Genomic DNA, 24069 nt, shown 5'->3' on the forward strand with positions numbered 1-24069 from the left:
CAAGTGGTGACAAATCCGTTCTGGCAGTCTGGCACCAGTAACAAAAATGAGACACTGCGTGAGCAACTGGGAAGGGTAACTATGACTCTCTTAAGGTAGCCAATGACCGTCACCAGGAGAATTGAATAAGGAAACTCGAGTAACCCTTGGCTATAGTAACGATGACTTTCGTAAATTACGCAACCTGTGACATATCGGTGCTGGCAGACTGGCCACAGTTACAATGTATTTTAATTTGGGTGGTCAACCGACAGCAATATCTATTACCCTTCTGAGGTAACCAACGATTTGTCACCAGGTGGAGTACACTCTGAAAGGAGTGACTATGACTCTCATATGACACACAACTAGCGTCGTATCGCTTCTGGCAGACGCCACAGTAACAAGAAACGTGAAACTGGCTGCGAAATTAGGACGAGGAGCTATGACGCACTCAAGGTAGCTAGTGCAGCGTCACCTGGAGGACTGCATCAGTAAAGTCTAGTAATCCCTGGCAGGCATTACGATGACTCACTTAAGATACACAACTAGTGACCTATCGGTTCTGGCAGACTGGCCACAGTAACAAAATATATGAATCTGGGTGAGCAACTGTGACGAGTAACTATGACTCTCGTAATAGGCCAATGACTCAAAACATGGTGTATTGAATCAGATAACTCGAGGAACGCCTTGCAATAGTAACAATGACTTTCTTACGGTTCACAACTGGTGACCACAAAACATCGAGGCGCCGGCGCTTGAACCCGACACCTTTCACACACTAAGCGAACGATCTGCCAACTGAGCTACGGCTGCACACACGACCAAGCCTGCCTATTCTCCATTCTTTGCGACTCTGATGTGCACGGACACGATGGTTGGTTGGTTTGTAGCGGCGAAGGTACCAGAGTACAAAGGCGCGGACACGTTCATATACACAAGAGTTCCAAGTAGTTTCGATGCTCTGGTATTACGAATGCAAATTCCGTCTGTTTTTAACGTCTTAAATTGAAAGGGCGGTCACAAATTGGTCCATTTCACTCCTTGTCGACAATCACACAGCACCTGAGATAACAAGCACATCTCGAGCCCCATTGTGCACTCCATTGTTCATTGCCATCTCAGTGCCTCGCTCTTTGCTACTGTGTACCACTCTTGTCGTCCAACTGCAAAACACTGGGCCACAACAAGTTTCCGCGTCTCCATTGCACTGATCATACTCCGAAACGCTCCCCAAACTTGGCAATCACCCATGCAGCCGACTTTTCCGACTTTACACGACGCTCACGCTAGTGGCAGCCTTATTTATAGTTCGACGTCGCGCCAAAGCGAATGAGCACATTTCGCCTACGGCTTAGGCCGCTCTCCTAGTGTGGCTGCTCTGTGTCTGCAGGCAGCGAGGGGCTGCAAGCTTCCTGTGTTCGCACCTATATCACCTGTGCTGGCTTGTCAGAGACAGACTATTCCAAAACATACAATTCACTCCATGAATTGATCGCTACGGCATCTGTTATCAGCAGTCACAACCAGCAACACCAGTAGCAGCCGACTGCACGCAAAGAATGGGAACGTGCAGTGGGATTTACGTGAACTCGGCAAAAGGCATATCTTTCCGACGTAGGCTTGAGAATATTATGGGAACACTTGTACTGTTTCTAAATTAAGTGTAGGTGTGGGAGGAGGGTGCTTCCTGCGCACGAATAAAAGCACGCTTGCCAATTGTGGATGCTAATCGTTCGCTTGTATCTGCCTAGACACCTCTGCTAGTTGTGAATTATTCCACTTGCATGGCAAGGTGCGAATGTAGGTGTGTTAAAAATTCTGGAGGCGCTGGGTATCGATCCCAGTACCTCTCGCACGGCAACCGAGCGCTCTACCATCTGAGCTACGCCCCCCCCCCCCCCCGGTGCCTAATAGTGATACATACAGCCATATCAACGTCACAGACCCTTGCACTCCCATTATTCCGCAGACAAATCCTACTCTCTATGTATCAGTGACGGTGTCTTTCAGGTTTCGTGCATTCTGTATCGAATCGTAGTTGGCCACAATGAAAGTGGCACGCATAACGTCGAAAATAGAGTTCGGACATCGCTCTGAGTATGACGAACGTGTTGTCCACTCTCTAGACTTCAATGACGTTAAGCCTTGATACCTTAGACAGATCTGCACTCGATGACACCTCGATAACAGCCGGTCCCCACACGTACATCTTGCTCTCCTTATGTCAGTACACATCATATCAGTCTGTGACGCTGGTTTTGCAACTTCTTGCGTGCCTTTAGGTTCGCCGCGACCAGCACTTACCATGCACTGACCACAAAACATGGAGGCGCCGGAGCTTGAACCCGACACCTTTCACACACTAAGCGAACGATCTGCCAACTGAGCTACGGCTGCACACACGACCAAGCCTGCCTATTCTCTATTCTTTGCGACTCTGATGTGCACGGACACGATGGTTGGTTGGTTTGTAGCGGCGAAGGTACCAGAGTACAAGGGCGCGGACACGTTCATATACACAAGAGTTCCAAGTAGTTTCGATGCTCTGGTATTACGAATGCAAATTCCGTCTGTTTTTAACGTCTTAAATTGAAAGGGCGGTCACAAATTGGTCCATTTCACTCCTTGTCGACAATCACACAGCACCTGAGATAACAAGCACATCTCGAGCCCCATTGTGCACTCCATTGTTCATTGCCATCTCAGTGCCTCGCTCTTTGCTACTGTGTACCACTCTTGTCGTCCAACTGCAAAATACTGGGCCACAACAAGTTTCCGCGTCTCCATTGCACTGATCATACTCCGAAACGCTCCCCAAACTTGGCAATCACCCATGCAGCCGACTTTTCCGACTTTACACGACGCTCACGCTAGTGGCAGCCTTATTTATAGTTCGACGTCGCGCCAAAGCGAATGAGCACATTTCGCCTACGGCTTAGGCCGCTCTCCTAGTGTGGCTGCTCTGTGTCTGCAGGCAGCGAGGGGCTGCAAGCTTCCTGTGTTCGCACCTATATCACCTGTGCTTGCTTGTCAGAGACCGACTATCCCAAAACATACAATTCACTCCATGAATTGATTGCTACGGCATCTGTTATCAGCAGTCACAACCAGCAACACCAGTAGCAGCCGACTGCACGCAAAGAATGGGAACGTGCAGTGGGATTTACGTGAACTCGGCAAAAGGCATATCTTTCCGACGTAGGCTTAAGAATATTATGGGAACACTTGTACTGTTTCTAAATTAAGTGTAGGTGTGGGAGGAGGGTGCTTCCTGCGCACGAATAAAAGCACGCTTGCCAATTGTGGATGCTAATCGTTCGCTTGTATCTGCCTAGACACCTCTGCTAGTTGTGAATTATTCCACTTGCATGGCAAGGTGCGAATGTAGGTGTGTTAAAAATTCTGGAGGCGCTGGGTATCGATCCCAGTACCTCTCGCACGCCAACCGAGCGCTCTACCATCTGAGCTACGCCCACCCCCCCGGTGACTAATAGTGCTACATACAGCCATATCAACGTCACAGACCCCGTGCACTCCCATTATTCCGCAGACAAATCCTACTCTCTAAGTATCAGTGAGGGTGTCTTTCAGGTTTCGTGCATTCTGTATCGAATCGTAGTTGGCCACAATGAAAGTGGCACGCATAACGTCGAAAATAGAGTTCGGACATCGCTCTGAGTATGACGAACGTGTTGTCCACTCTCTAGACTTCAATGACGTTAAGCCTTGATACCTTAGACAGATGTGCACTCGATGACACCTCGATAACAGCCGGCCCCCACACTTACATCTTGCTCTCCTTATGTCAGTACACATCATATCAGTCTGTGACGCTGGTTTTGCAACTTCTTGCGTGCCTTTAGGTTCGCCGCGACCAGCACTTACCATGCACTGACCACAAAACATGGAGGCGCCGGAGCTTGAACCCGACACCTTTCACACACTAAGCGAACGATCTGCCAACTGAGCTACGGCTGCACACACGACCAAGCCTGCCTATTCTTCATTCTTTGCGACTCTGATGTGCACGGACACGATGGTTGGTTGGTTTGTAGCGGCGAAGGTACCAGAGTACAAAGGCGCGGACACGTTCATATACACAAGAGTTCCAAGTAGTTTCGATGCTCTGGTATTACGAATGCAAATTCCGTCTGTTTTTAACGTCTTAAATTGAAAGGGCGGTCACAAATTGGTCCATTTCACTCCTTGTCGACAATCACACAGCACCTGAGATAACAAGCACATCTCGAGCCCCATTGTGCACTCCATTGTTCATTGCCATCTCAGTGCCTCGCTCTTTGCTACTGTGTACCACTCTTGTCGTCCAACTGCAAAACACTGGGCCACAACAAGTTTCCGCGTCTCCATTGCACTGATCATACTCCGAAACGCTCCCCAAACTTGGCAATCACCCATGCAGCCGACTTTTCCGACTTTTCACGACGCTCACGCTAGTGGCAGCCTTATTTATAGTTCGACGTCGCGCCAAAGCGAATGAGCACATTTCGCCTACGGCTTAGGCCGCTCTCCTAGTGTGGCTGCTCTGTGTCTGCAGGCAGCGAGGGGCTGCAAGCTTCCTGTGTTCGCACCTATATCACCTGTGCTTGCTTGTCAGAGACAGACTATCCCAAAACATACAATTCACTCCATGAATTGATTGCTACGGCATCTGTTATCAGCAGTCACAACCAGCAACACCAGTAGCAGCCGACTGCACGCAAAGAATGGGAACGTGCAGTGGGATTTACGTGAACTCGGCAAAAGGCATATCTTTCCGACGTAGGCTTGAGAATATTATGGGAACACTTGTACTGTTTCTAAATTAAGTGTAGGTGTGGGAGGAGGGTGCTTCCTGCGCACGAATAAAAGCACGCTTGCCAATTGTGGATGCTAATCGTTCGCTTGTATCTGCTAGACACCTCTGCTAGTTGTGAATTATTCCACTTGCATGGCAAGGTGCGAATGTAGGTGTGTTAAAAATTCTGGAGGCGCTGGGTATCGATCCCAGTACCTCTCGCACGCCAACTGAGCGCTCTACCATCTGAGCTACGCCCACCCCCCCGGTGCCTAATAGTGATACATACAGCCATATCAACGTCACAGACCCTTGCACTCCCATTATTCCGCAGACAAATCCTACTCTCTATGTATCAGTGAGGGTGTCTTTCAGGTTTCGTGCATTCTGTATCGAATCGTAGTTGGCCACAATGAAAGTGGCACGCATAACGTCGAAAATAGAGTTCGGACATCGCTCTGAGTATGACGAACGTGTTGTCACTTCTCTAGACTTCAATGACGTTAAGCCTTGATACCTTAGACAGATGTGCACTCGATGACACCTCGATAACAGCCGGTCCCCACACTTACATCTTGCTCTCCTTATGTCAGTACACATCATATCAGTCTGTGACGCTGGTTTTGCAACTTCTTGCGTGCCTTTAGGTTCGCCGCGACCAGCACTTACCATGCACTGACCACAAAACATGGAGGCGCCGGGGCTTGAACCCGACACCTTTCACACACTAAGCGAACGATCTGCCACCTGAGCTACGGCTGCACACACAACCAAGCCTGCCTATTCTCCATTCTTTGCGACTCTGATGAGCACGGACACGATGGTTGGTTGGTTTGTAGCGGCGAAGGTACCAGAGTACAAAGGCGCGGACACGTTCATATACACAAGATTTCCAAGTAGTTTCGATGCTCTGGTATTACGAATGCAAATTCCGTCTGTTTTTAACGTCTTAAATTGAAAGGGCGGTCACAAATTGGTCCATTTCACTCCTTGTCGACAATCACACACCACCTGAGATAACAAGCACATCTCGAGCCCCATTGTGCACTCCATTGTTCATTGCCATCTCAGTGCCTCGCTCTTTGCTACTGTGTACCACTCTTGTCGTCCAACTGCAAAACACTGGGCCACAACAAGTTTCCGCGTCTCCATTGCACTGATCATACTCCGAAACGCTCCCCAAACTTGGCAATCACCCATGCAGCCGACTTTTCCGACTTAACACGACGCTCACGCTAGTGGCAGCCTTATTTATAGTTCGACGTCGCGCCAAAGCGAATGAGCACATTTCGCCTACGGCTTAGACCGCTCTCCTAGTGTGGGTGCTCTGTGTCTGCAGGCAGCGAGGGTCTGCAAGCTTCCTGTGTTCGCACCTATATCACCTGTGCTTGCTTGTCAGAGACAGACTATCCCAAAACATACAATTCATTCCATGAATTGATTGCTACGGCATCTGTTATCAGCAGTCACAACCAGCAACACCAGTAGCAGCCGACTGCACGCAAAGAATGGGAACGTGCAGTGGGATTTACGTGAACTCGGCAAAAGGCATATCTTTCCGACGTAGGCTTGAGAATATTATGGGAACACTTGTACTGTTTCTAAATTAAGTGTAGGTGTGGGAGGAGGGTGCTTCCTGCGCACGAATAAAAGCACGCTTGCCAATGTGGATGCTAATCGTTCGCTTGTATCTGCCTAGACACCTCTGCTAGTTGTGAATTATTCCACTTGCATGGCAAAGTGCGAATGTAGGTGAGTTAAAAATTCTGGAGGCGCTGGGTATCGATCCCAGTACCTCTCGCACGACAACCGAGCGCTCTACCATCTGAGCTACGCCCACCCCTTCGGTGCCTAATAGTGCTACATACAGCCATATCAACGTCACAGACCCTTGCACTCCCATTATTCCGCAGACAAATCCTACTCTCTATGTATCAGTGAGGGTGTCTTTCAGGTTTCGTGCATTCTGTATCGAATCGTAGTTGGCCACAATGAAAGTGGCACGCATAACGTCGAAAATAGAGTTCGGACATCGCTCTGAGTATGACGAACGTGTTGTCCACTCTCTAGACTTCAATGACGTTAAGCCTTGATACCTTAGACAGATGTGCACTCGATGACACCTCGATAACAGCCGGTCCCCACACTTACATCTTGCTCTCCTTATGTCAGTACACATCATATCAGTCTGTGACGCTGGTTTTGCAACTTCTTGCGTGCCTTTAGGTTCGCCGCGACCAGCACTTACCATGCACTGACCACAAAACATGGAGGCGCCGGGGCTTGAACCCGACACCTTTCACACACTAAGCGAACGATCTGCCAACTGAGCTACGGCTGCACACACGACCAAGCCTGCCTATTCTCCATTCTTTGCGACTCTGATGTGCATGGACACGATGGTTGGTTGGTTTGTAGCGGCGAAGGTACCAGAGTACAAAGGCGCGGACACGTCCATATACACAAGAGTTCCAAGTAGTTTCGATGCTCTGGTATTACGAATGCAAATTCCGTCTGTTTTTAACGTCTTAAATTGAAAGGGCGGTCACAAATTGGTCCATTTCACTCCTTGTCGACAATCACACAGCACCTGAGATAACAAGCACATCTCGAGCCCCATTGTGCACTCCATTGTTCATTGCCATCTCAGTGCCTCGCTCTTTGCTACTGTGTACCACTCTTGTCGTCCAACTGCAAAACACTGGGCCACAACAAGTTTCCGCGTCTCCATTGCACTGATCATACTCCGAAACGCTCCCCAAACTTGGCAATCACCCATGCAGCCGACTTTTCCGACTCTACACGACGCTCACGCTAGTGGCAGCCTTATTTATAGTTCGACGTCGCGCCAAAGCGAATGAGCACATTTCGCCTACGGCTTAGGCCGCTCTCCTAGTGTGGCTGCTCTGTGTCTGCAGGCAGCGAGGGGCTGCAAGCTTCCTGTGTTCGCACCTATATCACCTGTGCTTGCTTGTCAGAGACAGACTATCCCAAAACATACAATTCACTCCATGAATTGATTGCTACGGCATCTGTTATCAGCAGTCACAACCAGCAACACCAGTAGCAGCCGACTGCACGCAAAGAATGGGAACGTGCAGTGGGATTTACGTGAACTCGGCAAAAGGCATATCTTTCCGACGTAGGCTTGAGAATATTATGGGAACACTTGTACTGTTTCTAAATTAAGTGTATGTGTGGGAGGAGGGTGCTTCCTGCGCACGAATAAAAGCACGCTTGCCAATTGTGGATGCTAATCGTTCGCTTGTATCTGCTAGACACCTCTGCTAGTTGTGAATTATTCCACTTGCATGGCAAGGTGCGAATGTAGGTGTGTTAAAAATTCTGGAGGCGCTGGGTATCGACCACAGTACCTCTCGCACGCCAACCGAGCGCTCTACCATCTGAGCTACGCCCACCCCCCTGGTGCCTAATAGTGATACATACAGCCATATCAACGTCACAGACCCTTGCACTCCCATTATTCCGCAGACAAATCCTACTCTCTATGTATCAGTGAGGGTGTCTTTCAGGTTTCGTGCATTCTGTATCGAATCGTAGTTGGCCACAATGAAAGTGGCACGCATAACGTCGAAAATAGAGTTCGGACATCGCTCTGAGTATGACGAATGTGTTGTCCACTCTCTAGACTTCAATGACGTTAAGCCTTGATACCTTAGACAGATGTGCACTCGATGACACCTCGATAACAGCCGGTCCCCACACTTACATCTTGCTCTCCTTATGTCAGTACACATCATATCAGTCTGTGACGCTGGTTTTGCAACTTCTTGCGTGCCTTTAGGTTCGCCGCGACCAGCACTTACCATGCACTGACCACAAAACATGGAGGCGCCGGGGCTTGAACCCGACACCTTTCACACAGTAAGCGAACGATCTGCCACCTGAGCTACGGCTGCACACACGACCAAGCCTGCCTATTCTCCATTCTTTGCGACTCTGATGTGCACGGACACGATGGTTGGTTGGTTTGGAGCGGCGAAGGTACCAGAGTACAAAGGCGCGGACACGTTCATATACACAAGAGTTCCAAGTAGTTTCGATGCTCTGGTATTACGAATGCAAATTCCGTCTGTTTTTAACGTCTTAAATTGAAAGGGCGGTCACAAATTGGTCCATTTCACTCCTTGTCGACAATCACACACCACCTGAGATAACAAGCACATCTCGAGCCCTATTGTGCACTCCATTGTTCATTGCCATCTCAGTGCCTCGCTCTTTGCTACTGTGTACCACTCTTGTCGTCCAACTGCAAAACACTGGGCCACAACAAGTTTCCGCGTCTCCATTGCACTGATCATACTCCGAAACGCTCCCCAAACTTGGCAATCACCCATGCAGCCGACTTTTCCGACTTTACACGACGCTCACGCTAGTGGCAGCCTTATTTATAGTTCGACGTCGCGCCAAAGCGAATGAGCACATTTCGCCTACGGCTTAAGCCGCTCTCCTAGTGTGGCTGCTCTGTGTCTGCAGGCAGCGAGGGGCTGCAAGCTTCCTGTGTTCGCACCTATATCACCTGTGCTTGCTTGTCAGAGACAGACTATCCCAAAACATACAATTCACTCCATGAATTGATTGCTACGGCATCTGTTATCAGCAGTCACAACCAGCAACACCAGTTGCAGCCGACTGCACGCAAAGAATGGGAACGTGCAGTGGGATTTACGTGAACTCGGCAAAAGGCATATCTTTCCGACGTAGGCTTGAGAATATTATGGGAACACTTGTACTGTTTCTAAATTAAGTGTAGGTGTGGGAGGAGGGTGCTTCCTGCGCACGAATAAAAGCACGCTTGCCAATTGTGGATGCTAATCGTTCGCTTGTATCTGCTAGACACCTCTGCTAGTTGTGAATTATTCCACTTGCATGGCAAGGTGCGAATGTAGGTGTGTTAAAAACTCTGGAGGCGCTGGGTATCGAGCCCAGTACCTCTCGCACGCCAACCGAGCGCTCTACCATCTGAGCTACGCCCACCCCCCCGGTGCCTAATAGTGCTACATACAGCCATATCAACGTCACAGACCCTTGCACTCCCATTATTCCGCAGACAAATCCTACTCTCTATGTATCAGTGAGGGTGTCTTTCAGGTTTCGTGCATTCTGTATCGAATCGTAGTTGGCCACAATGAAAGTGGCACGCATAACGTCGAAAATAGAGTTCGGACATCGCTCTGAGTATGTCGAACGTGTTGTCCACTCTCTAGACTTCAATGACGTTAAGCCTTGATACCTTAGACAGATGTGCACTCGATGACACCTCGATAACAGCCGGTCCCCACACTTACATCTTGCTCTCCTTATGTCAGTACACATCATATCAGTCTGTGACGCTGGTTTTGCAACTTCTTGCGTGCCTTTAGGTTCGCCGCGACCAGCACTTACCATGCACTGACCACAATACATGGAGGCGCCGGGGCTTGAACCCGACACCTTTCACACACTAAGCGAACGATCTGCCAACTGAGCTACGGCTGCACATACGACCAAGCCTGCCTATTCTCCATTCTTTGCGACTCTGATGTGCACGGACACGATGGTTGGTTGGTTTGTAGCGGCGAAGGTACCAGAGTACAAAGGCGTGGACACGTTCATATACACACGAGTTCCAAGTAGTTTCGATTCTCTGGTATTACGAATGCAAATTCCGTCTGTTTTTAACGTCTTAAATTGAAAGGGCGGTTACAAATTGGTCCATTTCACTCCTTGTCGACAATCACACAGCACCTGAGATAACAAGCACATCTCGAGCCCCATTGTGCACTCCATTGTTCATTGCCATCTCAGTGCCTCGCTCTTTGCTACTGTGTACCACTCTTGTCGTCCAACTGCAAAACACTGGGCCACAACAAGTTTCCGCGTCTCCATTGCACTGATCATACTCCGAAACGCTCCCCAAACTTGGCAATCACCCATGCAGCCGACGTTTCCGACTCTACACGACGCTCACGCTAGTGGCAGCCTTATTTATAGTTCGAAGTCGCGCCAAAGCGAATGAGCACATTTCGCCTACGGCTTAGGCCGCTCTCCTAGTGTGGCTGCTCTGTGTCTGCAGGCAGCGAGGGGCTGCAAGCTTCCTGTGTTCGCACCTATATCACCTGTGCTTGCTTGTCAGAGACAGACTATCCCAAAACATACAATTCACTCCATGAATTGATTGCTACGGCATCTGTTATCAGCAGTCACAACCAGCAACACCAGTAGCAGCCGACTGCACGCAAAGAATGGGAACGTGCAGTGGGATTTACGTGAACTCGGCAAAAGGCATATCTTTCCGACGTAGGCTTGAGAATATTATGGGAACACTTGTACTGTTTCTAAATTAAGTGTAGGTGTGGGAGGAGGGTGCTTCCTGCGCACGAATAAAAGCACGCTTGCCAATTGTGGATGCTAATCGTTCGCTTGTATCTGCTAGACACCTCTGCTAGTTGTGAATTATTCCACTTGCATGGCAAGGTGCGAATGTAGGTGTGTTAAAAATTCTGGAGGCGCTGGGTATCGATCCCAGTACCTCTCGCACGCCAACCGAGCGCTCTACCATCTGAGCTACGCCCACCACCCCGGTGCCTAATAGTGATACATACAGCCATATCAACGTCACAGACCCTTGCACTCCCATTATTCCGCAGACAAATCCTACTCTCTATGTATCAGTGAGGGTGTCTTTCAGGTTTCGTGCATTCTGTATCGAATCGTAGTTGGCCACAATGAAAGTGGCACGCATAACGTCGAAAATAGAGTTCGGACATCGCTCTGAGTATGACGAACGTGTTGTCCACTCTCTAGACTTCAATGACGTTAAGCCTTGATACCTTAGACAGATGTGCACTCGATGACACCTCGATAACAGCCGGTCCCCACACTTACATCTTGCTCTCCTTATGTCAGTACACATCATATCAGTCTGTGACGCTGGTTTTGCAACTTCTTGCGTGCCTTTAGGTTCGCCGCGACCAGCACTTACCATGCACTGACCACAAAACATGGAGGCGCCGGAGCTTGAACCGACACCTTTCACACACTAAGCGAACGATCTGCCAACTGAGCTACGGCTGCACACACGACCAAGCCTGCCTATTCTCCATTCTTTGCGACTCTGATGTGCACGGACACGATGGTTGGTTGGTTTGTAGCGGCGAAGGTACCAGAGTACAAAGGCGCGGACACGTTCATATACACAAGAGTTCCAAGTAGTTTCGATGCTCTGGTATTACGAATGCAAATTCCGTCTGTTTTTAACGTCTTAAATTGAAAGGGCGGTCACAAATTGGTCCATTTCACTCCTTGTCGACAATCACACAGCACCTGAGATAACAAGCACATCTCGAGCCCCATTGTGCACTCCATTGTTCATTGCCATCTCAGTGCCTCGCTCTTTGCTACTGTGTACCACTCTTGTCGTCCAACTGCAAAACACTGGGCCACAACAAGTTTCCTCGTCTCCATTGCACTGATCATACTCCGAAACGCTCCCCAAACTTGGCAATCACCCATGCAGCCGACTTTTCCGACTTTACACGACGCTCACGCTAGTGGCAGCCTTATTTATAGTTCGACGTCGCGCCAAAGCGAATGAGCACATTTCGCCTACGGCTTAGGCCGCTCTCCTAGTGTGGCTGCTCTGTGTCTGCAGGCAGCGAGGGGCTGCAAGCTTCCTGTGTTCGCACCTATATCACCTGTGCTTGCTTGTCAGAGACAGACTATCCCAAAACATACAATTCACTCCATGAATTGATTGCTACGGCATCTGTTATCAGCAGTCACAACCAGCAACACCAGTAGCAGCCGACTGCACGCAAAGAATGGGAACGTGCAGTGGGATTTACGTGAACTCGGCAAAAGGCATATCTTTCCGACGTAGGCTTGAGAATATTATGGGAACACTTGTACTGTTTCTAAATTAAGTGTAGGTGTGGGAGGAGGGTGCTTCCTGCGCACGAATAAAAGCACGCTTGCCAATTGTGGATGCTAATCGTTCGCTTGTATCTGCCTAGACACCTCTGCTAGTTGTGAATTATTCCACTTGCATGGCAAGGTGCGAATGTAGGTGTGTTAAAAATTCTGGAGGCGCTGGGTATCGATCCCAGTACCTCTCGCACGCCAACCGAGCGCTCTACCATCTGAGCTACGCCCACCCCCCCGGTGCCTAATAGTGCTACATACAGCCATATCAACGTCACAGACCCTTGCACTCCCATTATTCCGCAGACAAATCCTACTCTCTATGTATCAGTGAGGGTGTCTTTCAGGTTTCGTGCATTCTGTATCGAATCGTAGTTGGCCACAATGAAAGTGGCACGCATAACGTCGAAAATAGAGTTCGGACATCGCTCTGAGTATGACGAACGTGTTGTCTACTCTCTAGACTTCAATGACGTTAAGCCTTGATACCTTAGATAGATGTGCACTCGATGACACCTCGATAACAGCCGGTCCCCACACTTACATCTTGCTCACCTTATGTCAGTACACATCATATCAGTCTGTGACGCTGGTTTTGCAACTTCTTGCGTGCCTTTAGGTTCGCCGCGACCTGCACTTACCACAAAACATGGAGGCGCCGGGGCTTGAACCCGACACCTTTCACACACTAAGCGAACGATCTGCCAACTGAGCTACGGCTGCACACACGACCAAGCCTGCCTATTCTCCATTCTTTGCGACTCTGATGTGCACGGACACGATGGTTGGTTGGTTTGTAGCGGCGAAGGTACCAGAGTACAAAGGCGCGGACACGTTCATATACACAAGAGTTCCAAGTAGTTTCGATGCTCTGGTATTACGAATGCAAATTCCGTCTGTTTTTAACGTCTTAAATTGAAAGGGCGGTCACACATTGGTCCATTTCACTCCTTGTCGACAATCACACAGCACCTGAGATAACAAGCACATCTCGAGCCCCATTGTGCACTCCATTGTTCATTGCCATCTCAGTGCCTCGCTCTTTGCTACTGTGTACCACTCTTGTCGCCCAACTGCAAAACACTGGGCCACAACAAGTTTCCGCGTCTCCATTGCACTGATCATACTCCGAAACGCTCCCCAAACTTGGCAATCACCCATGCAGCCGACTTTTCCGACTTTACACGACGCTCACGCTAGTGGCAGCCTTATTTATAGTTCGACGTCGCGCCAAAGCGAATGAGCACATTTCGCCTACGGCTTAGGCCGCTCTCCTAGTGTGGCTGCTCTGTGTCTGCAGGCAGCGAGGGGCTGCAAGCTTCCTGTGTTCGCACCTATATCACCTGTGCTTGCTTGTCAGAGACAGACTATCCCAAAACATACAATTCACTCCATGAATTGATTGCTACGGCATCTGTTATCAGCAGTCACAACCAGCAACACCAGTAGCAGCCGACTGCACGCAAAGAATGGGAACGTGCAGTGGGATTTACGTGAACTCGGCAAAAGGCATATCTTTCCGACGTAGGCTTGAGAATATTATGGGAACACTTGTACTGTTTCTAAATTAAGTGTAGGTGTGGGAGGAGGGTGCTTCCTGCGCACGAATAAAAGCACGCTTGCCAATTGTGGATGCTAATCGTTCGCTTGTATCTGCCCAGACACCTCTGCTAGTTGTGAATTATTCCACTTGCATGGCAAGGTGCGAATGTAGGTGTGTTAAAAATTCTGGAGGCGCTGGGTATCGATCCCAGTACCTCTCGCACGCCAACCGAGCGCTCTACCATCTGAGCTACGCCCACCCCCCCGGTGCCTAATAGTGCTACATACAGCCATATCAACGTCACAGACCCTTGCACTCCCATTATTCCGCAGACAAATCCTACTCTCTATGTATCAGTGAGGGTGTCTTTCAGGTTTCGTGCATTCTGTATCGAATCGTAGTTGGCCACAATGAAAGTGGCACGCATAACGTCGAAAATAGAGTTCGGAAATCGCTCTGAGTATGACGAACGTGTTGTCCACTCTCTAGACTTCAATGACGTTAAGCCTTGATACCTTAGACAGATGTGCACTCGATGACACCTCGATAACAGCCGGTCCCCACACTTACATCTTGCTCTCCTTATGTCAGTACACATCATATCAGTCTGTGACGCTGGTTTTGCAACTTCTTGCGTGCCTTTAGGTTCGCCGCGACCAGCACTTACCGTGCACTGACCACAAAACATGGAGGCGCCGGAGCTTGAACCGACACCTTTCACACACTAAGCGAACGATCTGCCAACTGAGCTACGGCTGCACACACGACCAAGCCTGCCTATTCTCCATTCTTTGCGACTCTGATGTGCACGGACACGATGGTTGGTTGGTTTGTAGCGGCAAAGGTACCAGAGTACAAAGGCGCGGACACGTTCATATACACAAGAGTTCCAAGTAGTTTCGATGCTCTGGTATTACGAATGCAAATTCCGTCTGTTTTTAACGTCTTAAATTGAAAGGGCGGTCACAAATTGGTCCATTTCACTCCTTGTCGACAATCACACAGCACCTGAGATAACAAGCACATCTCGAGCCCCATTGTGCACTCCATTGTTCATTGCCATCTCAGTGCCTCGCTCTTTGCTACTGTGTACCACTCTTGTCGTCCAACTGCAAAACACTGGGCCACAACAAGTTTCCGCGTCTCCATTGCACTGATCATACTCCGAAACGCTCCCCAAACTTGGCAATCACCCATGCAGCCGACTTTTCCGACTTTACACGACGCTCACGCTAGTGGCAGCCTTATTTATAGTTCGACGTCGCGCCAAAGCGAATGAGCACATTTCGCCTACGGCTTAGGCCGCTCTCCTAGTGTGGCTGCTCTGTGTCTGCAGGCAGCGAGGGGCTGCAAGCTTCCTGTGTTCGCACCTATATCACCTGTGCTTGCTTGTCAGAGACAGACTATCCCAAAACATACAATTCACTCCATGAATTGATTGCTACGGCATCTGTTATCAGCAGTCACAACCAGCAACACCAGTAGCAGCCGACTGCACGCAAAGAATGGGAACGTGCAGTGGGATTTACGTGAACTCGGCAAAAGGCATATCTTTCCGACGTAGGCTTCAGAATATTATGGGAACACTTGTACTGTTTCTAAATTAAGTGTAGGTGTGGGAGGAGGGTGCTTCCTGCGCACGAATAAAAGCACGCTTGCCAATTGTGGATGCTAATCGTTCGCTTGTATCTGCTAGACACCTCTGCTAGTTGTGAATTATTCCACTTGCATGGCAAGGTGCGAATGTAGGTGTGTTAAAAATTCTGGAGGCGCTGGGTATCGATCCCAGTACCTCTCGCACGCCAACCGAGCGCTCTACCATCTGAGCTACGCCCACCCCCCCGGTGCCTAATAGTGCTACATACAGCCATATCAACGTCACAGACCCTTGCACTCCCATTATTCCTCAGACAAATCCTACTCTCTATGTATCAGTGAGGGTGTCTTTCAGGTTTCGTGCATTCTGTATCGAATCGTAGTTGGCCACAATGAAAGTGGCACGCATAACGTCGAAAATAGAGTTCGGACATCGCTCTGAGTATGACGAACGTGTTGTCCACTCTCTAGACTTCAATGACGTTAAGCCTTGATACCTTAGACAGATGTGCACTCGATGACACCTCGATAACAGCCGGTCCCCACACTTACATCTTGCTCTCCTTATGTCAGTACACATCATATCAGTCTGTGACGCTGGTTTTGCAACTTCTTGCGTGCCTTTAAGTTCGCCGCGACCAGCACTTACCATGCACTGACCACAAAACATGGAGGCGCCGGGGCTTGAACCCGACACCTTTCACACACTAAGCGAACGATCTGCCAACTGAGCTACGGCTGCACACACGACCAAGCCTGCCTATTCTCCATTCTTTGCGACTCTGATGTGCACGGACACGATGGTTGGTTGGTTTGTAGCGGCGAAGGTACCAGAGTACAAAGGCGCGGACACGTTCATATACACAAGAGTGCCAAGTAGTTTCGATGCTCTGGTATTACGAATGCAAATTCCGTCTGTTTTTAACGTCTTAAATTGAAAGGTCGGTCACAAATTGGTCCATTTCACTCCTTGTCGACAATCACACAGCACCTGAGATAACAAGCACATCTCGAGCCACATTGTGCACTCCATTGTTCATTGCCATCTCAGTGCCTCGCTCTTTGCTACTGTGTACCACTCTTGTCGTCCAACTGCAAAACACTGGGCCACAACAAGTTTCCGCGTCTCCATTGCACTGATCATACTCCGAAACGCTCCCCAAACTTGGCAATCACCCATGCAGCCGACTTTACACGACGCTCACGCTAGTGGCAGCCTTATTTATAGTTCGACGTCGCGCCAAAGCGAATGAGCACATTTCGCCTACGGCTTAGGCCGCTCTCCTAGTGTGGCTGCTCTGTGTCTGCAGGCAGCGAGGGGCTGCAAGCTTCCTGTGTTCGCACCTATATCACCTGTGCTTGCTTGTCAGAGACAGACTATTCCAAAACATACAATTCACTCCATGAATTGATTGCTACGGCATCTGTTATCAGCAGTCACAACCAGCAACACCAGTAGCAGCCGACTGCACGCAAAGAATGGGAACGTGCAGTGGGATTTACGTGAACTCGGCAAAAGGCATATCTTTCCGACGTAGGCTTGAGAATATTATGGGAACACTAGTACTGTTTCTAAATTAAGTGTAGGTGTGGGAGGAGGGTGCTTCCTGCGCACGAATAAAAGCACGCTTGCCAATTGTGGATGCTAATCGTTCGCTTGTATCTGCCTAGACACCTCTGCTAGTTGTGAATTATTCCACTTGCATGGCAAGGTGCGAATGTAGGTGTGTTAAAAATTCTGGAGGCGCTGGGTATCGATCCCAGTACCTCTCGCACGCCTACCGAGCGCTCTACCATCTGAGCTACGCCCACCCCCCCGGTGCCTAATAGTGCTACATACAGCCATATCAACGTCACAGACCCTTGCACTCCCATTATTCCGCAGACAAATCCTACTCTCTATGTATCAGTGAGGGTGTCTTTCAGGTTTCGTGCATTCTGTATCGAATCGTAGTTGGCCACAATGAAAGTGGCACGCATAACGTCGAAAATAGAGTTCGGACATCGCTCTGAGTATGTCGAACGTGTTGTCCACTCTCTAGACTTCAATGACGTTAAGCCTTGATACCTTAGACAGATGTGCACTCGATGACACCTCGATAACAGCCGGTCCCCACACTTACATCTTGCTCTCCTTATGTCAGTACACATCATATCAGTCTGTGACGCTGGTTTTGCAACTTCTTGCGTGCCTTTAGGTTCGCCGCGACCAGCACTTACCATGCACTGACCACAAAACATGGAGGCGCCGGGGCTTGAACCTGACACCTTTCACACACTAAGCGAACGATCTGCCAACTGAGCTACGGCTGCACACACGACCAAGCCTGCCTATTCTCCATTCTTTGCGACTCTGATGTGCACGGACACGATGGTTGGTTGGTTTGTAGCGGCGAAGGTACCAGAGTACAAAGGCGCGGACACGTTCATATACACAAGAGTTCCAAGTAGTTTCGATGCTCTGGTATTACGAATGCAAATTCCGTCTGTTTTTAACGTCTTAAATTGAAAGGTCGGTCACAAATTGGTCCATTTCACTCCTTGTCGACAATCACACAGCACCTGAGATAACAAGCACATCTCGAGCCCCATTGTGCACTCCATTGTTCATTGCCATCTCAGTGCCTCGCTCTTTGCTACTGTGTACCACTCTTGTCGTCCAACTGCAAAACACTGGGCCACAACAAGTTTCCGCGTCTCCATTGCACTGATCATACTCCGAAATGCTCCCCAAACTTGACAAACACCCATGCAGCCGACTTTTCCGACTTTACACGACGCTCACGCTAGTGGCAGCCTTATTTATAGTTCGACGTCGCGCCAAAGCGAATGAGCACATTTCCCCTACGGCTTAGGCCGCTCTCCTAGTGTGGCTGCTCTGTGTCTGCAGGCAGCGAGGGGCTGCAAGCTTCCTGTGTTCGCACCTATATCACCTGTGCTTGCTTGTCAGAGACAGACTATGCCAAAACATACAATTCACTCCATGAATTGATAGCTACGGCATCTGTTATCAGCAGTCACAACCAGCAACACCAGTAGCAGCCGACTGCACGCAAAGAATGGGAACGTGCAGTGGGATTTACGTGAACTCGGCAAAAGGCATATCTTTCCGACGTAGGCTTGAGAATATTATGGGAACACTTGTACTGTTTCTAAATTAAGTGTAGGTGTGGGAGGAGGGTGCTTCCTGCGCACGAATAAAAGCACGCTTGCCAATTGTGGATGCTAATCGTTCGCTTGTATCTGCCTAGACACCTCTGCTAGTTGTGAATTATTCCACTTGCATGGCAAGGTGCGAATGTAGGTGTGTTAAAAATTCTGGAGGCGCTGGGTATCGATCCCAGTACCTCTCGCACGCCAACCGAACGCTCTACCATCTCAGCTACGCCCACCCCCCCGGTGCCTAATTGTGCTACATACAGCCATATCAACGTCACAGACCCTTGCACTCCCATTATTCCGCAGACAAATCCTACTCTCTATGTATCAGTGAGGGTGTCTTTCAGGTTTCGTGCATTCTGTATCGAATCGTAGTTGGCCACAATGAAAGTGGCACGCATAACGTCGAAAATAGAGTTCGGACATCGCTCTGAGTATGTCGAACGTGTTGTCCACTCTCTAGACTTCAATGACGTTAAGCCTTGATACCTTAGACAGATGTGCACTCGATGACACCTCGATAACAGCCGGTCCCCACACTTACATCTTGCTCTCCTTATGTCAGTACACATCATATCAGTCTGTGACGCTGGTTTTGCAACTTCTTGCGTGCCTTTAGGTTCGCCGCGACCAGCACTTACCATGCACTGACCACAAAACATGGAGGCGCCGGGGCTTGAACCCGACACCTTTCACACACTAAGCGAACGATCTGCCAACTGAGCTACGGCTGCACACACGACCAAGCCTGCCTATTCTCCATTCTTTGCGACTCTGATGTGCACGGACACGATGGTTGGTTGGTTTGTAGCGGCGAAGGTACCAGAGTACAAAGGCGCGGACACGTTCATATACACAAGAGTTCCAAGTAGTTTCGATGCTCTGGTATTACGAATGCAAATTCCGTCTGTTTTTAACGTCTTAAATTGAAAGGGCGGTCACAAATTGGTCCATTTCACTCCTTGTCGACAATCACACAGCACCTGAGATAACAAGCACATCTCGAGCCCCATTGTGCACTCCATTGTTCATTGCCATCTCAGTGCCTCGCTCTTTGCTACTGTGTACCACTCTTGTCGTCCAACTGCAAAACACTGGGCCACAACAAGTTTCCGCGTCTCCATTGCACTGATCATACTCCGAAACGCTCCCCAAACTTGGCAATCACCCATGCAGCCGACTTTACACGACGCTCACGCAACGCTCACGCTAGTGGCAGCCTTATTTATAGTTCGACGTCGCGCCAAAGCGAATGAGCACATTTCGCCTACGGCTTAGGCCGCTCTCCTAGTGTGGCTGCTCTGTGTCTGCAGGAAGCGAGGGGCTGCAAGCTTCCTGTGTTCGCACCTATATCACCTGTGCTTGCTTGTCAGAGACAGACTATTCCAAAACATACAATTCACTCCATGAATTGATTGCTACGGCATCTGTTATCAGCAGTCACAACCAGCAACACCAGTAGCAGCCGACTGCACGCAAAGAATGGGAACGTGCAGTGGGATTTACGTGAACTAGGCAAAAGGCATATCTTTCCGACGTAGGCTTGAGAATATTATGGGAACACTTGTACTGTTTCTAAATTAAGTGTAGGTGTGGGAGGAGGGTGCTTCCTGCGCACGAATAAAAGCACGCTTCCCAATTGTGGATGCTAATCGTTCGCTTGTATCTGCCTAGACACCTCTGCTAGTTGTGAATTATTCCACTTGCATGGCAAGGTGCGAATGTAGGTGTGTTAAAAATTCTGGAGACGCTGGGTATCGATCCCAGTACCTCTCGCACGCCAACCGAGCACTCTACCATCTGAGCTACGCCCACCCCCCCGGTGCCTAATAGTGCTACATACAGCCATATCAACGTCACAGACCCTTGCACTCCCATTATTCCGCAGACAAATCCTACTCTCTATGTATCAGTGAGGGTGTCTTTCAGGTTTCGTGCATTCTGTAACGAATCGTAGTTGGCCACAATGAAAGTGGCACGCATAACGTCGAAAATAGAGTTCGGACATCGCTCTGAGTATGACGAACGCGTTGTCCACTCTCTAGACTTCAATGACGTTAAGCCTTGATACCTTAGACAGATGTGCACTCGATGACACCTCGATAACAGCCGGTCCCCACACTTACATCTTGCTCTCCTTATGTCAGTACACATCATATCAGTCTGTGACGCTGGTTTTGCAACTTCTTGCGTGCCTTTAGGTTCGCCGCGACCAGCACTTACCGTGCACTGACCACAAAACATGGAGGCGCCGGGGCTTGAACCCGACACCTTTCACACACTAAGCGAACGATCTGCCAACTGAGCTACGGCTGCACACACGACCAATCCTGCCTATTCTCCATTCTTTGCGACTCTGATGTGCACGGACACGATGGTTGGTTGGTTTGTAGCGGCGAAGGTACCAGAGTACAAAGGCGCGGACACGTTCATATACACAAGAGTTCCAAGTAGTTTCGATGCTCTGGTATTACGAATGCAAATTCCGTCTGTTTTTAACATCTTAAATTGAAAGGGCGGTCACAAATTGGTCCATTTCACTCCTTGTCGACAATCACACAGCACCTGAGATAACAAGCACATCTCGAGTCCCATTGTGCACTCCATTGTTCATTGCCATCTCAGTGCCTCGCTCTTTGCTACTGTGTACCACTCTTGTCGTCCAACTGCAAAACACTGGGCCACAACAAGTTTCCGCGTCTCCATTGCACTGATCATACTCCGAAACGCTCCCCAAACTTGGCAATCACCCATGCAGCCGACTTTTCCGACTTTACACGACGCTCACGCTAGTGGCAGCCTTATTTATAGTTCGACGTCGCGCCAAAGCGAATGAGCACATTTCGCCTACGGCTTAGGCCGCTCTCCTAGTGTGGCTGCTCTGTGTCTGCAGGCAGCGAGGGGCTGCAAGCTTCCTGTGTTCGCACCTATATCACCTGTGCTTGCTTGTCAGAGACAGACTATTCCAAAACATACAATTCACTCCATGAATTGATTGCTACGGCATCTGTTATCAGCAGTCACAACCAGCAACACCAGTAGCAGCCGACTGCACGCAAAGAATGGGAAAGTTGCAGTGGGATTTACGTGAACTCGGCAAAAGGCATATCTTTCCGACGTAGGCTTGAGAATATTATGGGAACACTTGTACTGTTTCTAAATTAAGTGTAGGTGTGGGAGGAGGGTGCTTCCTGCGCACGAATAAAAGCACGCTTGCCAATTGTGGATGCTAATCGTTCGCTTGTATCTGCCTAGACACCTCTGCTAGTTGTGAATTATTCCACTTGCATGGCAAGGTGCGAATGTAGGTGTGTTAAAAATTCTGGAGGCGCTGGGTATCGATCCCAGTACCTCTCGCACGCCAACCGAGCGCTCTACCATCTGTGCTACGCTCACCCCCCCGGTGCCTAATAGTGCTACATACAGCCATATCAACGTCACAGACCCTTGCACTCCCATTATTCCGCAGACAAATCCTACTCTCTATGTATCAGTGAGGGTGTCTTTCAGGTTTCGTGCATTCTGTATCGAATCGTAGTTGGCCACAATGAAAGTGGCACGCATAACGTCGAAAATAGAGTTCGGACATCGCTCTGAGTATGTCGAACGTGTTGTCCACTCTCTAGACTTCAATGACGTTAAGCCTTGATACCTTAGACAGATGTGCACTCGATGACACCTCGATAACAGCCGGTCCCCACACTTACATCTTGCTCTCCTTATGTCAGTACACATCATATCAGTCTGTGACGCTGGTTTTGCAACTTCTTGCGTGCCTTTAGGTTCGCCGCGACCAGCACTTACCATGCATTGACCACAAAACATGGAGGCGCCGGGGCATGAACCCGACCCCTTTCACACTCTAAGCGAACGATCTGCCAACTGAGCTACGGCTGCACATACGACCAAGCCTGCCTATTCTCCATTCTTTGCGACTCTGATGTGCACGGATACGATGGTTGGTTGGTTTGTTGCGGCGAAGGTACCAGAGCACAAAGGCGCGGACACGTTCATATACACAAGAGTTCCAAGTAGTTTCGATGCTCTGGTATTACGAATGCAAATTCCGTCTCTTTTTAACGTCTTAAATTGAAAGGGCGGTCACAAATTGGTCCATTTCACTCCTTGTCGACAATCACACCGCACCTGAGATAACAAGCACATCTCGAGCCCCATTGTGCACTCCATTGTTCATTGCCATCTCAGTGCCTCGCTCTTTGCTACTGTGTACCACTCTTGTCGTCCAACTGCAAAACACTGGGCAACAACAAGTTTCCGCGTCTCCATTGCACTGATCATACTCCGAAACGCTCCCCAAACTTGGCAATCACCCATGCAGCCGACTTTACCGACTTTACACGACGCTCACGCTAGTGGCAGCCTTATTTATAGTTCGACGTCGCGCCAAAGCGAATGAGCACATTTCGCCTACGGCTTAGGCCGCTCTCCTAGTGTGGCTGCTCTGTGTCTGCAGGCAGCGAGGGGCTGCAAGCTTCCTGTGTTCGCACCTATATCACCTGTGCTTGCTTGTCAGAGACAGACTATCCCAAAACATACAATTCACTCCATGAATTGATTGCTACGGCATCTGTTATCAGCAGTCACAACCAGCAACACCAGTAGCAGCCGACTGCACGCAAAGAATGGGAACGTGCAGTGGGATTTACGTGAACTCGGCAAAAGGCATATCTTTCCGACGTAGGCTTGAGAATATTATGGGAACACTTGTACTGTTTCTAAAGTAAGTGTAGGTGTGGGAGGAGGGTGCTTCCTGCGCACGAAAGAAGCACGCTTGCCAATTGTGGATGCTAATCGTTCACTTGTATCTGCCTAGACATGAATTCTGGAGGCGCTGGGTATCGATCCCAGTACCTCTCGCACGCCAACCGAGCGCTCTACCATCTGAGCTACGCCCACCACCCCGGTGCCTAATAGTGCTACATACAGCCATATCAACGTCACAGACCCTAGCACTCCCATTATTCCGCAGACAAATCCTACTCTCTATGTATCAGTGAGGGTGTCTTTCAGGTTTCGTGCATTCTGTATCGAATCGTAGTTGGCCACA

At 49.4% G+C, this 24069-nt stretch overlaps 1 non-coding gene across 1 annotated transcript; it reads right to left on the reverse strand.

The window, feature by feature from the left end:
• Positions 1 to 1804: 1804 nt before the first annotated feature.
• Positions 1805 to 1877, reverse strand: Trnag-gcc (transfer RNA glycine (anticodon GCC)). The gene has a single exon. It is a non-coding gene; the product is annotated as a tRNA-Gly (tRNA).
• Positions 1878 to 24069: the final 22192 nt, after the last annotated feature.

This window comes from Schistocerca gregaria, chromosome 9 (assembly GCF_023897955.1).
Source record: "Schistocerca gregaria isolate iqSchGreg1 chromosome 9, iqSchGreg1.2, whole genome shotgun sequence".
Classification (NCBI taxonomy): Eukaryota; Metazoa; Arthropoda; class Insecta; order Orthoptera; family Acrididae; genus Schistocerca; species Schistocerca gregaria.